The following is a 12,199-nucleotide window of genomic DNA, read 5'->3' on the forward strand; positions in this document are numbered from 1 at the left end:
TTTCTTTCTCTTCTCTCTAATTCTTTTCTGCTAAAGAATAGAAGGGAGGGAGAGAGAGTCTAGCCCAGCTGGGCGTCCTAGCCCATAGCACCAGCCCACCTCATTAGGCCTAGCCGGCCCCAGCTCCACAACCCTAGCCTCATCCCGGTCGACCCCCTCCTCCTCCTCGTTCCCGCGCGCGCCGCCATCCATCTCCTCGCTCGATCCCCATCTCCCCTCGATCTCCTCCCTCGCGCCCCTTCCTCCTTTGCCTCGTCCCCAACGCCTGGAGGCCTCCTCCCTTGCCTCTCGATCCCACCGCGTTGGCCTGCGACCGCCGCTGACGACGAGATCCACCAGGAGCCCGGAGTCCCCTGCCCCCTCTGCACAAGCGCCGTGCGCGCTGGCACCCGTGCCGCTCCTCCCCATCATTTTGGTCGGAGCTCGTTGTGCCCGATCCTCATGGGCGCTGCTGCCGCAACCGTCGCTCGACTCCACCACACGCGTGCCTCGCGCTGGGCCTCCTCTCTCCAGCGCCGCCCGCCATCTTCCTCCATCTTCCCCGGCGCCCTATGCCTCTTCTCCGCCTCCTTGTTCGTCTCCCAGCACGCACACGCCTGCAACTGTGGCGCTCATGCCCGACCGCAGCAGCATCAGGACATCGCCGCCGTCCGCCTTGTATTCTCCTCCCGGGATACTTCTCCCGTGGCCATACACATCACACGCGGCACCTCAGTCGCGGATGCACCCTGGTGCATTGTTGCCGGCAACCTCCTGCTTCGTGCCACCTCTCCTATGACGCGCGCGTCGCCACTTGCCTCTGGCCGCCATCGAGAACCTCAAGTCCCACCCAGAGCCCAAGTGTGAAGACTCCGTGGATGTGCATCTCACTTGTGCCACTTTGGATCGCCGGAAGGTCAAGACCGTAACGGGATTCTCCAAGTACCACTACAACCCGTGTACAACTACCTTTGCCAAGACCGGACCGACAAGTACCCCTTCGAGTTGACAAGACCGGCAAGCCCGACGATCCCGAACATCTACAAAACGTGTACCACTACTTCCACTACCGTCGCCACGTGATCAACTAGTTCCCACGACGACCCAAGAACGTCTACTTCCACTACAAACTTGATTTTTCCGAAAATGCACGCTTCAAAGGTATAACCGACGAGTTGACCGCCCGTGAGCGAATGAATGTGTGTTGTATGAGATGCTCATGTTGCACCGTGTCCGAATTGTCTTTGCAAGTTCCTCCTCATTTGCCATGCCGTCGACCCGTGGGAACCCGGTAATCCGGGATCACCCCACCATCTTTTGCATGTTCCGCACATCCGCACACTGGCTCTTTTGCACCGATATCTCAATGAGTTATCGGATCATCGGAATGTTGCCGTGGCACCATTTTCATTATTGTTGCCGTGGCACCCCTTCCGTTCCACCATGGTGACAAATGCTTCATAACATGCTCATGTCAACATTTTCATAAAATTGCATAAAACTTGCACATGTCATCCGCATCATGATAACAACAATTAAAATGCTTAAAATTGTTGTTTTCTTTTAAATTGCTAAATGACATGGGGATTTTCTGGATTTGTTGTTTGTTATTTCCGGCCTCTTTTAAACTTGCCTAAATAGTTAGTTTATTATGCTTCACCTCTTGCCATGTTAACCAACATTTAATATTGATGTGTACATAACTGAGAGAGAACTAAATAAGTCATGTGGTGTTTCGTCAATATGCAACTCGTTGCATATTGAGCTCCACTTAATTTGTAGTATTGCTTGTGCACTTTGCCATGCCATGCCTCATTAAATCGGACATGCATCATACTTGATTGTGCATCATGCCATGATTATGCTTGTGTGTTTACCATGTTGTTTGCTTCTTTCCGGGTTGCTTCTCTCGTAGCTTCGGTTTTGTTCCTGAGTTGTGAGGATTCGTTCGACCAGGTCCGCTTGTCTTCTTCACGGGCTCGTTCTTCTTCCTAGCGGGATTTCAGGCAAGATGACCGCTACCCTGGATCTCACTACTATCATTGCTATGATAGTTGCTTCGTTCTATCGCTTTGCTGTGCTACCTATCTTTTGCTCATCAAGCCTCCCAAATTTCCATGAACCTCTAACCTTTGACACCCTTCCTAGCAAACCATTGTTTGGCTAAGTTACCACTTTGCTCAGCCCATCTTATAGCGTTGCTAGTTGCAGGCGAAGTTGAAGATTGCCCCATGATGGACAGGATTATGTTGGGATATCACAATATCTCTTATTTAATTAATGCATCTATATACTTGGTAAAGGGTGGAAGACTCGGCCTTATGCCTGGTGTTTTGTTCCACTCTTGCCGCCCTAGTTTTCGCCATACCAGTGTTATGTTCCCGGATTTTGCGTTCCTTACGCGGTTGGGTGATTTATCGGACCCCCTTGACAGTTCGCTTTGAATAAAACTCCTCCAGCAAGGCCCAACATCGGTTTACCATTTGCCTCACCTATCCCTTTTTCCCTTGGGTTTCCGGAGCCCGAGGGTCATCTTTATTTACCCCCTCCCCCCCCCCGGGCCAATTCTCCTCCGAGTGCTGGTCCAAACCGAGCGATGTCCGGCGCCCCCTGGGAAATCAGGGTCTATGCCAACCCGACATCTGGCTCATCCGGTGTGCCCTGAGAATGAGATATGTGCAGCTCCTATCAGGATTTGTCAGCATAGCGGGAGGTCTTGCTGGTCTTGTTTTACCATTGTCGAAATGTCTTGTAAACCAGGATTCCGAGACTGATCGGGTCTTCCTGGGAGAAGGTATATCCTTCGTTGATTGCGAGAGCTTATCATGGGATAAGTTGGGACACCCCTGCAGGGTTTAAACTTTCGAAAGCTGTGCCCGCGGTTATGGGCAGATGGGAATTTCTTAATGTCCGGTTGTAGATAACTTGACACCAGATCCGAATTAGAACGCATCAACTGTGTGTGTAGCCGTGATGGTCTCTTTTCAGCGGAGTCCGGGAAGTGAACACGGTTTTGGGTTATGTTTGACGTAAGTAGGTGTTCAGGATCACTTCTTGATCATTGCTAGCTTCACGACCATTTCGCTTGCTCTCTTCTCGCTCTTATTTGCGTATGTTAGCCACCATATATGCTTAGTCGCTGCTGCAACCTCACCACCTTACCCCTTCCTTCCCCATTAAGCTTTGCTAGTCTTGATACCCATGATAATGGGATTGCTGAGTCCTCGTGGCTCACAGATTACTACAACAACAGTTGCAGGTACAGGTTATGCGATGATCATGATGCGAGAGCGATGTTTACTTGTTTTGGAGTTCCTCATCAGCTTCTTCTTCGATCAGGGGATAGGTTCCAGGTCGGCAGCCTGGGCTAGCAGGGTGGATGTCGTTTGAGTTTTTGTTTGTGTTTCATTCGTAGTCGGATGTTGATATTGTGTATGATGTATTGTTGTATTCGTGTGGCATTCTATGCCTCTTGTATGTATCCCCATCTATTATGTAATGTTGATGTAATGATATCCACCTTGCAAAAGCGTTTCAATATGCGGGTCTATCCTTGGTGGGTCCTTCGAGTTCCTTTTGGATAGGGTCGCATATTGGGCGTGACAAGTTGGTAATCAGAGCCTCGACCGACCATAGGAGCCCCCTTGATTGTTGGCCATTGTTGAGTCTAGAAGCAAACTATTTTGAGTATTAGGATTATATATATGGTAGAGTAGGATTCTTTTTACTCCTCAGTCCCTTCGTCGCTCTGGTGAGATCTCCTGACGTAGATGTTTTGACTTTCCTCTCCTCAAATTTCACTAAAAAAATTTAGGATCACGCGGGTATCTTGGAATCGTTCCGATGGTTTTGTGATGAGAACATTATTCTTGGTGCCTCCTGTCTTTTATGTGGCAGTGACCCGGGGAGTTGAGCTCCGAGGTGTTGTCGTCACAATTTTATTGTTGTAGTTCTGGAATACCTGAGTTTTGCCGACATCGAAAATCTCTTTTATGCAGTTGTTGGTGAGATAACCTCAACGCCACCCATTACTGGGGAGTTCGGGAGTATTGCCATAGCTCGTATAACGGATGCTTTTCGAAGGTTGAGGTACACGATTTCCGGAGTTTTCTTGGTTATGTGTTGACGGATGGATACAGCTGGACGTAGGGATTGTTAGTTTGGGTGAGATATATTGCTTCCCCTGTATCCCCAACACCAGATTGCATAACCAGAAAGTTTCGGGAGTTTTATAGGTGGGAATTCAAGTAGCTCCTAGAATATCTTTCCGACAGATGCATGATATGGGATTGGGTAAATCTCTATTATATGTATTTGTTCCGGCTTATTCTGCAAGCCAAATCCTTTGTTTTGTTTTATTTGTGGTATTCGAGTTGCTTCAAAGTCAAATGTTGAATCCATACCTTTCCTAAATGGTGTTCTCATATTGCTATGTGAATACTAATCCTTTTGATCATTGAGGTTGTCATGTTAATTCTTTTCCAACCGGTGCGCTTCTCTTCGAGATGATCCCATCATTCTCTCCATCCGCAAGATCAATTCTAAGTTTTCTCACCGGTGTTTGTTTCATCCATCCCAAGTTGTCTTTGTTTTCCCCGCCCTCCCACCCTTTTTCTTCAAGGACTCAGATTTCTTAATCATGTATCCTTTTATTTGTGGGAAGTCTCTTCATTCTTTTCTTTCAATGTTCTTATCCAGTGATTTCCCATGAAGATGCTCAACAGTTTCAAGTTCATCATCCTTCATTGTTGTTTCTTCTCCGGTGGATCCAATTCAAGCTTTTGATATTCATCATATCCCTTTCCTCGTTTCTAATGCTTTCTCATGCCGATGCACCTCTTAATCATTCACTTCTTCCTATTCATTTGTCCTGGAGTGCTAAAGATATCTCACAAGACTTGTGTTTCCATTCTCAATCCGTTCAAGATATCTCGAGATTGTTATCTCATTCAAGCCATTTAATTCTACAGGTGCAATCTTTATTTCAAGCAATCCTTCAATGATGTTTCTTTCGAGTGGGCCCTAACCCACAGGTCTTTTCCCAGGATCTTACATGACTCTTCTAATTTCCCGGAGCTATTCTCAAATCCTTTTCGAAGTTTGACGTAACTATGAATTTCACCAGTCAGATCTTTTCCAATATCAATTTCAAATCATTTTTCATTGTTGGCTTAACCCTTCCTCTTTTTCATTCTCCCGGAGTATCTCAGTAATTTTGGTGGTGTTTCTCGTCGTCTTTTGAAGACCGAAGAAGAGTTCGTCTTAAATCCTTACCCGTTCTTCCAAAGATGCATAGTTCAAGCTTGATGCCATCCTCTCATAATTGTTTGCGATTGTGAGAATTCTTTTCACCCATCCGGAGCATTTTATGAGTTGATTCCATTTCTTTCCTCTGAAGGCCATCATGGCATAATTCTTCATTCTCAGCGTGTAGCTATCATTCTCCAAATCTTACCGGTGCATCGTTCAAATATCCTCTAATCAGTTCATGTTCTCTTTGTTCTCATGTATCTAAATCCCTCCAAGTATCTGCATTCGTTTTCAAATTCTTTCCAGCGAATTGTGCCCTTGCTACTCTCTTTTCCAATTTTTATGGTGGTTCGTTCAAGATTTCACTTCCTTTGTTATCATATCAATTCATTCGTTGTTTCCAAATCCCACCGGTGGTTCCATCAATACCTTCTCAAGTTTGCGCTATATCTGTTTTAATCCTTTCTACGGGAATAAGTAGTGTGCAAAATCCGTTGCTTGTCATCAATTGAATTTGATGAAGGATAAGCGTACAATAAATCTTATTCTTATTTCCTCGAGGCGATTCAATTCTTTTCTTCCGGAGATTGTTCATGATCAAGTAATTCTCGGTTCTAGTGTTTCATCTATATTTTTTTCGGAGTTCCAAGTTTTCCGCATTATCTCGTCGCGAAGCTCCATCTAAATCATCGCAAGGCTTCACATTGTGTTGTCAACTTATCTTTCTTTTTATCATCCTTTTATTACCGGATTTCTTCATGGAGGTTCTACATGGTGGTTCATCAAGGATTCCTTTCATTCTTCAATTCTTCTTCAAGATTTCTCTCGAAGTATGATCCGCCAAGCTATACTCTAAAATAAACATGGTGCTCAACACGTGTTTTGTTTTGAGGAGTTCAAGCATTCTTCAGCTTGCATCCGGAGTGCAATTCTTTCTACCTTAGCTTTTGAGGTGGTGTTATGTCACTCTTGACAATTTCCTTCATGTTTCATGATTCATATGTTGTCAAGAATGAGGTATTTTAAATCCATTAATCTCCTCGTTGGAGTTATCTTGTGTCATATTTCACCTAAAGCCTTCCCTAAGGAATGTTGCTAATTGTGGTGCTTATCGATAATCCAAGTTTCCTCCTATTCTCTCATTAAAAGAAGTTTTCATCTCTTCATTGATCTCAAGCAAGCAATTGTTTCAGTTAGTGGCCGGTTGTCACCTCATAATTTTGAGAAGTTTTCCATAAGCCCACTACAAGCTTATTTGTTTCGTTGTTGGTTTTCCAACGACTCCGTTATAACCTTCTCGGAAGGATGCTTTCCAAGCTCACTTGTGGCAAAAGTTGGCATTTTCTCCTCCATTCTGTTATTCCAATGATCTATCTTCTATTCTTTCTTCCGGAGTCATTGTGATGTTGCTCTCTTCACCCATCACCTCGTTTTGTCAAGATCGTGTAATTTTCTTGCTTATCCATTTAACCGGAGTGTCATGTCCTCTTTTCAAGTTTTTTTCATCTTATCAAGTCTTGCATCTCTTTTCAACCGGAGTGCTGTCTGAATTTGATCTTCCTTGTTCCTTGTTTATCTCGTTTCAACCAGAGTGGTTCCAATTCTTTCTTGACCATTGTACTCATCATTCATAACTTTTCAACCTCTCAAGGTTCGTGGTTTCACTCGTTGGTCGAAGAAGCAACTTAGTTTTACCTCTTCTCTTCCTCTTCCGTTTCTCTCCGGCGCCATCCTAGATCTCGGGACGAGATCCTCTTGTAGTGGTGGAGTGTTGTAACGCCCCGAGACCGACGCTCTAGAAGACTTCCAGCTATTCTGACTTTCGCCGTGTGTTTGTTTTGCTTGTTGCATTCATCAATGCATCATTTTCTTTGCATCATGTCATCATGCAACCCCTTTTTAAAAACTCACCTAAATTAATTGCATAGATCTTTGATCTATTTAAATCGAGGGAGTTCACATGGTGATTTCTCTTCATAACATATCCTCCCGATATTATTTAGGGAGCTAATAAATATTCCACTAATTTGGAATTCACCATAACACACTTGCAAAATATTCCATGCCTTTGTTATATCACTTCTTGACCTCAAACTTTGTCCATAAATTCTTCCATCACTTTCCGGAGCTCCACCAAAAATCTCAACATTTTGGCCACTCCTAAACCTTGTCCTAGTTCAAACCATTTGAATTAAATTCAAATGAGTTTGAATGTAAATCTTGCATTCATGCCAACTTCTATTTTCTTGGATTAAGCTCATTTTTATGAGCCCGGGAAAATTAACCCTATGCGCAAATTCCTCCCCTAACCCTCTCTTTCTTTCTCTTCTCTCTAATTCTTTTCTGCTAAAGAATAGAAGGGAGGGAGAGAGAGTCTAGCCCAGCTGGGCGTCCTAGCCCACAGCACCAGCCCACCTCATTAGGCCCAGCCGGCCCCAGCTCCACAACCCTAGCCTCATCCCGGTCGACCACCTCCTCCTCCTCGTTCCCACGTGCGCCGCCATCCATCTCCTCGCTCGATCCCCATCTCCCCTTGATCTCCTCCCTCGCGCCCCTTCCTCCTTTGCCTCGTCCCCAACGCTTGGAGGCCTACTCCCTTGCATCTCAATCCCGCCGCGCCGGCCTGCGACCGCCGCTGACGACGAGCTCCACCAGGAGCCCGGAGTCCCCTGCCCCCTCTGCACAAGTGCCGTGCGCGCTGGCACCCGCGCCGCCCCTCCCCATCGTTTTGGCCGGAGCTCGCCGTGCCCGATCCTCATGGGCGCTGCTGCCGCAACCGTCGCTCGACTCCACCACACGCGTGCCTCGCGCCGGGCCTCCTCTCTCCAGCGCCGCCCGCCATCTTCCTCCATCTTCCCCGGCGCCCTATGCCTCTTCTCCGCCTCCTTGTTTGTCTCCCAGCACGCACACGCCTACAACTATGGCGCTCATGCCCGACCGCAGCAACATCAGGACGTCACCACTGTCCGCCTTGTCTTATCCTCCCGGGATACTTCTCCCGTGGCCATACACATCACACGCGACACCTCAGTCGCGGATGCGCCCTGGTGCATCGTTGCCGGCAACCTCCTGCTTCGTGCCACCTCTCCTGTGACGCGCGGGTCGCCACTTGCCTCTGGCCGCCACCGAGAACCTCAAGTCCCACCCAGAGCCCAAGTGTGAAGACTCCGTGGATGTGCATCTCACTTGTGCCACTTTGGATCGCCAAGACCGTCAAGGATCGAGACTGCTCAGGACCATGTCGTCTCGCCGGAAGGTCAAGACCGTAACGGGATTCACCAAGTACCACTACGACCCGTGTACAATACCTTCGCCAAGACCGGACCGACAAGTACCCCTTCGAGTTGACAAGACCGGCAAGCCCGACGATCCCAAACATCTACGAAATGTGTACCACTACTTCCACTACCGTCGCCACGTAATCAAGTACTTCCCACGACGACCCGAGAACATCTACTTCCACTACAAACTTGATTGTTCCGAAAATGCACGCTTCAAAGGTATAACCGACGAGTCGACCGCCCGTGAGTGAATGAATGTGTGTTGTATGAGATGCTCATGTTGCACCGTGTCCGAATTGTCTTTGCAAGTTCCTCCTCGTTTGCCATGCCGTCGACCCGTGGGAACCCGGTAATCCGGGATCACCCCACCATCTTTTGCATGTTCCGCACATCCGCACACTGGCTCTTTTGCACCGATATCTCAATGAGTTATTGGATCCTCGGAATGTTGCCGTGGCACCATTTTCATTGTTGTTGCCGTGGCACCCCTTCCGTTCCACCACGATGACAAATGCTTCATAACATGCTCATGTCAACATTTTCATAAAATTGCATAAAACTTGCACATGTCATCCACATCATGATAACAACAATTAAAATGCTTAAAATTGTTGTTTGCTTTTAAATTGCTAAATGACATGGGGATTTTCCGGATTTGTTGTTTGTTATTTCCGGCCTCTTTTAAACTTGCCTAAATAGTTAGTTTATTATGCTTCACCTCTTGCCATGTTAACCAACATTTAATATTGACATGTACATAACTGAGAGAGAACTAAATAAGTCATGTGGTGTTTCATCAATATGCAACTCGTTGCATATTGAGCTCCACTTAATTTGTAGTATTGCTTGTGCACTTTCCCATGCCATGCCTCATTAAATCGGACATGCATCATACTTGATTGTGCATCATGCCATGATTATGCTTGTGTGTTTACCATGTTGTTTGCTTCTTTCCGGGTTGCTTCTCTCGTTGCTTCGGTTTCGTTCCTGAGTTGTGAGGATTCGTTCGACCACGTCCGCTTGTCTTCTTCACGGGCTCGTTCTTCTTCCTAGCGGGATTTCAGGCAAGATGACCGCTACCCTGGATCTCACTACTATCATTGCTATGCTAGTTGCTTCGTTCTATCGCTTTGCTGCGCTACCTATCTTTTGCTCATCAAGCCTCCCAAATTGCCATGAACCTCTAACCTTTGACACCCTTCCTAGCAAACCATTGTTTGGCTATGTTACCGCTTTGCTCAGCCCCTCTTATAGCGTTGCTAGTTGCAGGTGAAGTTGAAGATTGCCCCATGATGGACAGGATTATGTTGGGAGATCACAATATCTCTTATTTAATTAATGCATCTATATACTTGGTAAAGGGTGGAAGACTCGGCCTTATGCCTGGTGTTTTGTTCCACTCTTGCCGCCCTAGTTTCCGTCATACCGGTGTTATGTTCCTGGATTTTGCGTTCCTTACGTGGTTGGGTGATTTATGGGACCCCCTTGACAGTTCGCTTTGAATAAAACTCCTCCAGCAAGGCCCAACATTGGTTTTACCATTTGCCTCACCTAGCCATTTTTCCCTTGGGTTTCCGGAGCCCGAGGGTCATCTTTATTTTACCCCCCCCCCCCCCGGGCCAGTTCTCCTCCGAGTGCTGGTCCAAACTGAGTGATGTCCGGCGCCCCCTGGGCAATCAGGGTCTATGCCAACCCGACGTCTGGCTCATCCGGTGTGCCCTGAGAACGAGATATGTGCAGCTCCTATCGGGATTTGTCGGCGCAGCGGGAGGTCTTGCTGGTCTTGTTTTACCATTGTCGAAATGTCTTGTAAACTAGGATTCTGAGACTGATCGGGTCTTCCTGGGAGAAGGTATATCCTTCGTTGATCACGAGAGCTTATCATGGGCTAAGTTGGGACACCCCTGCAGGGTTTAAACTTTCGAAAGCCGTGCCCGCGGTTATGGGCAGATGGGAATTTGTTAATGTCCGGTTGTAGATAACTTGACACCAGATCTGAATTAAAACGCATCAACTGTGAGTGTAGCCGTGATGGTCTCTTTTCGGTGGAGTCCGGGAAGTGAACACGGTTTTGGGTTATGTTTGACGTAAGTAGGAGTTCAGGATCACTTCTTGATCATTGCTAGCTTCACGACCATTCCGCTTGCTCTCTTCTCGCTCTTATTTGCGTATGTTAGCCACCATATATGCTTAGTCACTGCTGCAACCTCACCGCTTTACCCCTTCCTTTCCCATTAAGCTTTGCTAGTCTTGATACCCATGGTAATGGGATTGTTGAGTCCTCGTGGCTCACAGATTACTACAACAACAGTTACAAGTACAGGTTATGTAATGATCATGACGCGAGAGCAATGTTTACTTGTTTTGGAGTTCTTCATCTGCTTCCTCGATCAGGGGATAGGTTCCAGGTCGGCAGCCTGGGCTAGCAGGGTGGATGTGATTTGAGTTTTTGTTTGTGTTTCATTCGTAGTCGTATGTTGATATAGTGTATGATGTATTGTTGTATTCGTGTGGCATTCTATGCCTCTTGTATGTATCCCCATCTATTATGTAATGTTGATGTAATGATATCCACCTTGCAAAAGCATTTCAATATGCGGGTCTATCCTTGGTGGGACCTTCGAGTTCCTTTTGGATAGGGTCGCATATTGGGCGTGACATATCTCTACAACCCTAGTGTCACCGAACCTTAAGTGTGTAGACCCTACGGGTTCGAGAGACATGCAGACATGACCGAGACACCTCTCCGGTCAATAACCAACAGCGGGATCTGTATACCCATGTTGGCTCCCACATGCTCCTCGATGATCTCATCGGATGAACCACGATGTCGAGGATTCAATCAATCCCGTATACAATTCCCTTTGTCAATCGGTACGTTACTTGCCCGAGATTCGATCGTTGGTATACCAATACCTCGTTTAGTCTCGTTACCGGCAAGTCACTTTACTCGTACCGTAATGCATGATCCTGTGACCAGACACTTGGTCACATTGAGCTCATTATGATGATGCATAACCGAGTGGGCCCAGAGATACCTCTCCGTCATACGGAGTGACAAATCCCAGTCTCGATTCGTGCCAACCCAACAGACACTTTCGGAGATACCCGTAGTGCACCTTTATAGTCACCCAGTTACATTGTGACGTTTGGCACACCCAAAGCACTCCTACGGTATCCGGGAGTTGCACAATCTCATGGTCTAAGGAAATGATACTTGACATTTGGAAAAGCTCTAGCGAAACGAACTACACGATCTTTGTGTTATGCTTAGGATTGGGTCTTGTCCATCACATCATTCTCCTAATGATGTGATCCCGTTATCAATGACATCCAATGTCCATAGTCAAGAAACCATGACTATCTATTGATCAACGAGCTAGTCAACTAGAGGCCCACTAGGGACTTGTTGTGGTCTATGTATTCACACATGTATTACGATTTCCGGATAATACAATTATAGCATGAACAATAGACAATTATCATGAACAAAGAAATATAATAATAACCATTTTATTATTGCCTCTAGGGCATATTTCCAACAGTCTCCCACTTGCACTAGAGTCAATAATATAGTTACATTATGATGTATTGAACACCCATTGTGTTCTGGTGTTGATCATGTTTTGCTCTAGGGAGTGGTTTAGTGAACGGATCTGCTACATTCAGATCTGTATGTACTTTACAAA

The sequence above is a fragment of the Triticum aestivum genome, chromosome 2B (genome assembly GCF_018294505.1).
Source record: "Triticum aestivum cultivar Chinese Spring chromosome 2B, IWGSC CS RefSeq v2.1, whole genome shotgun sequence".
Classification (NCBI taxonomy): Eukaryota; Viridiplantae; Streptophyta; class Magnoliopsida; order Poales; family Poaceae; genus Triticum; species Triticum aestivum.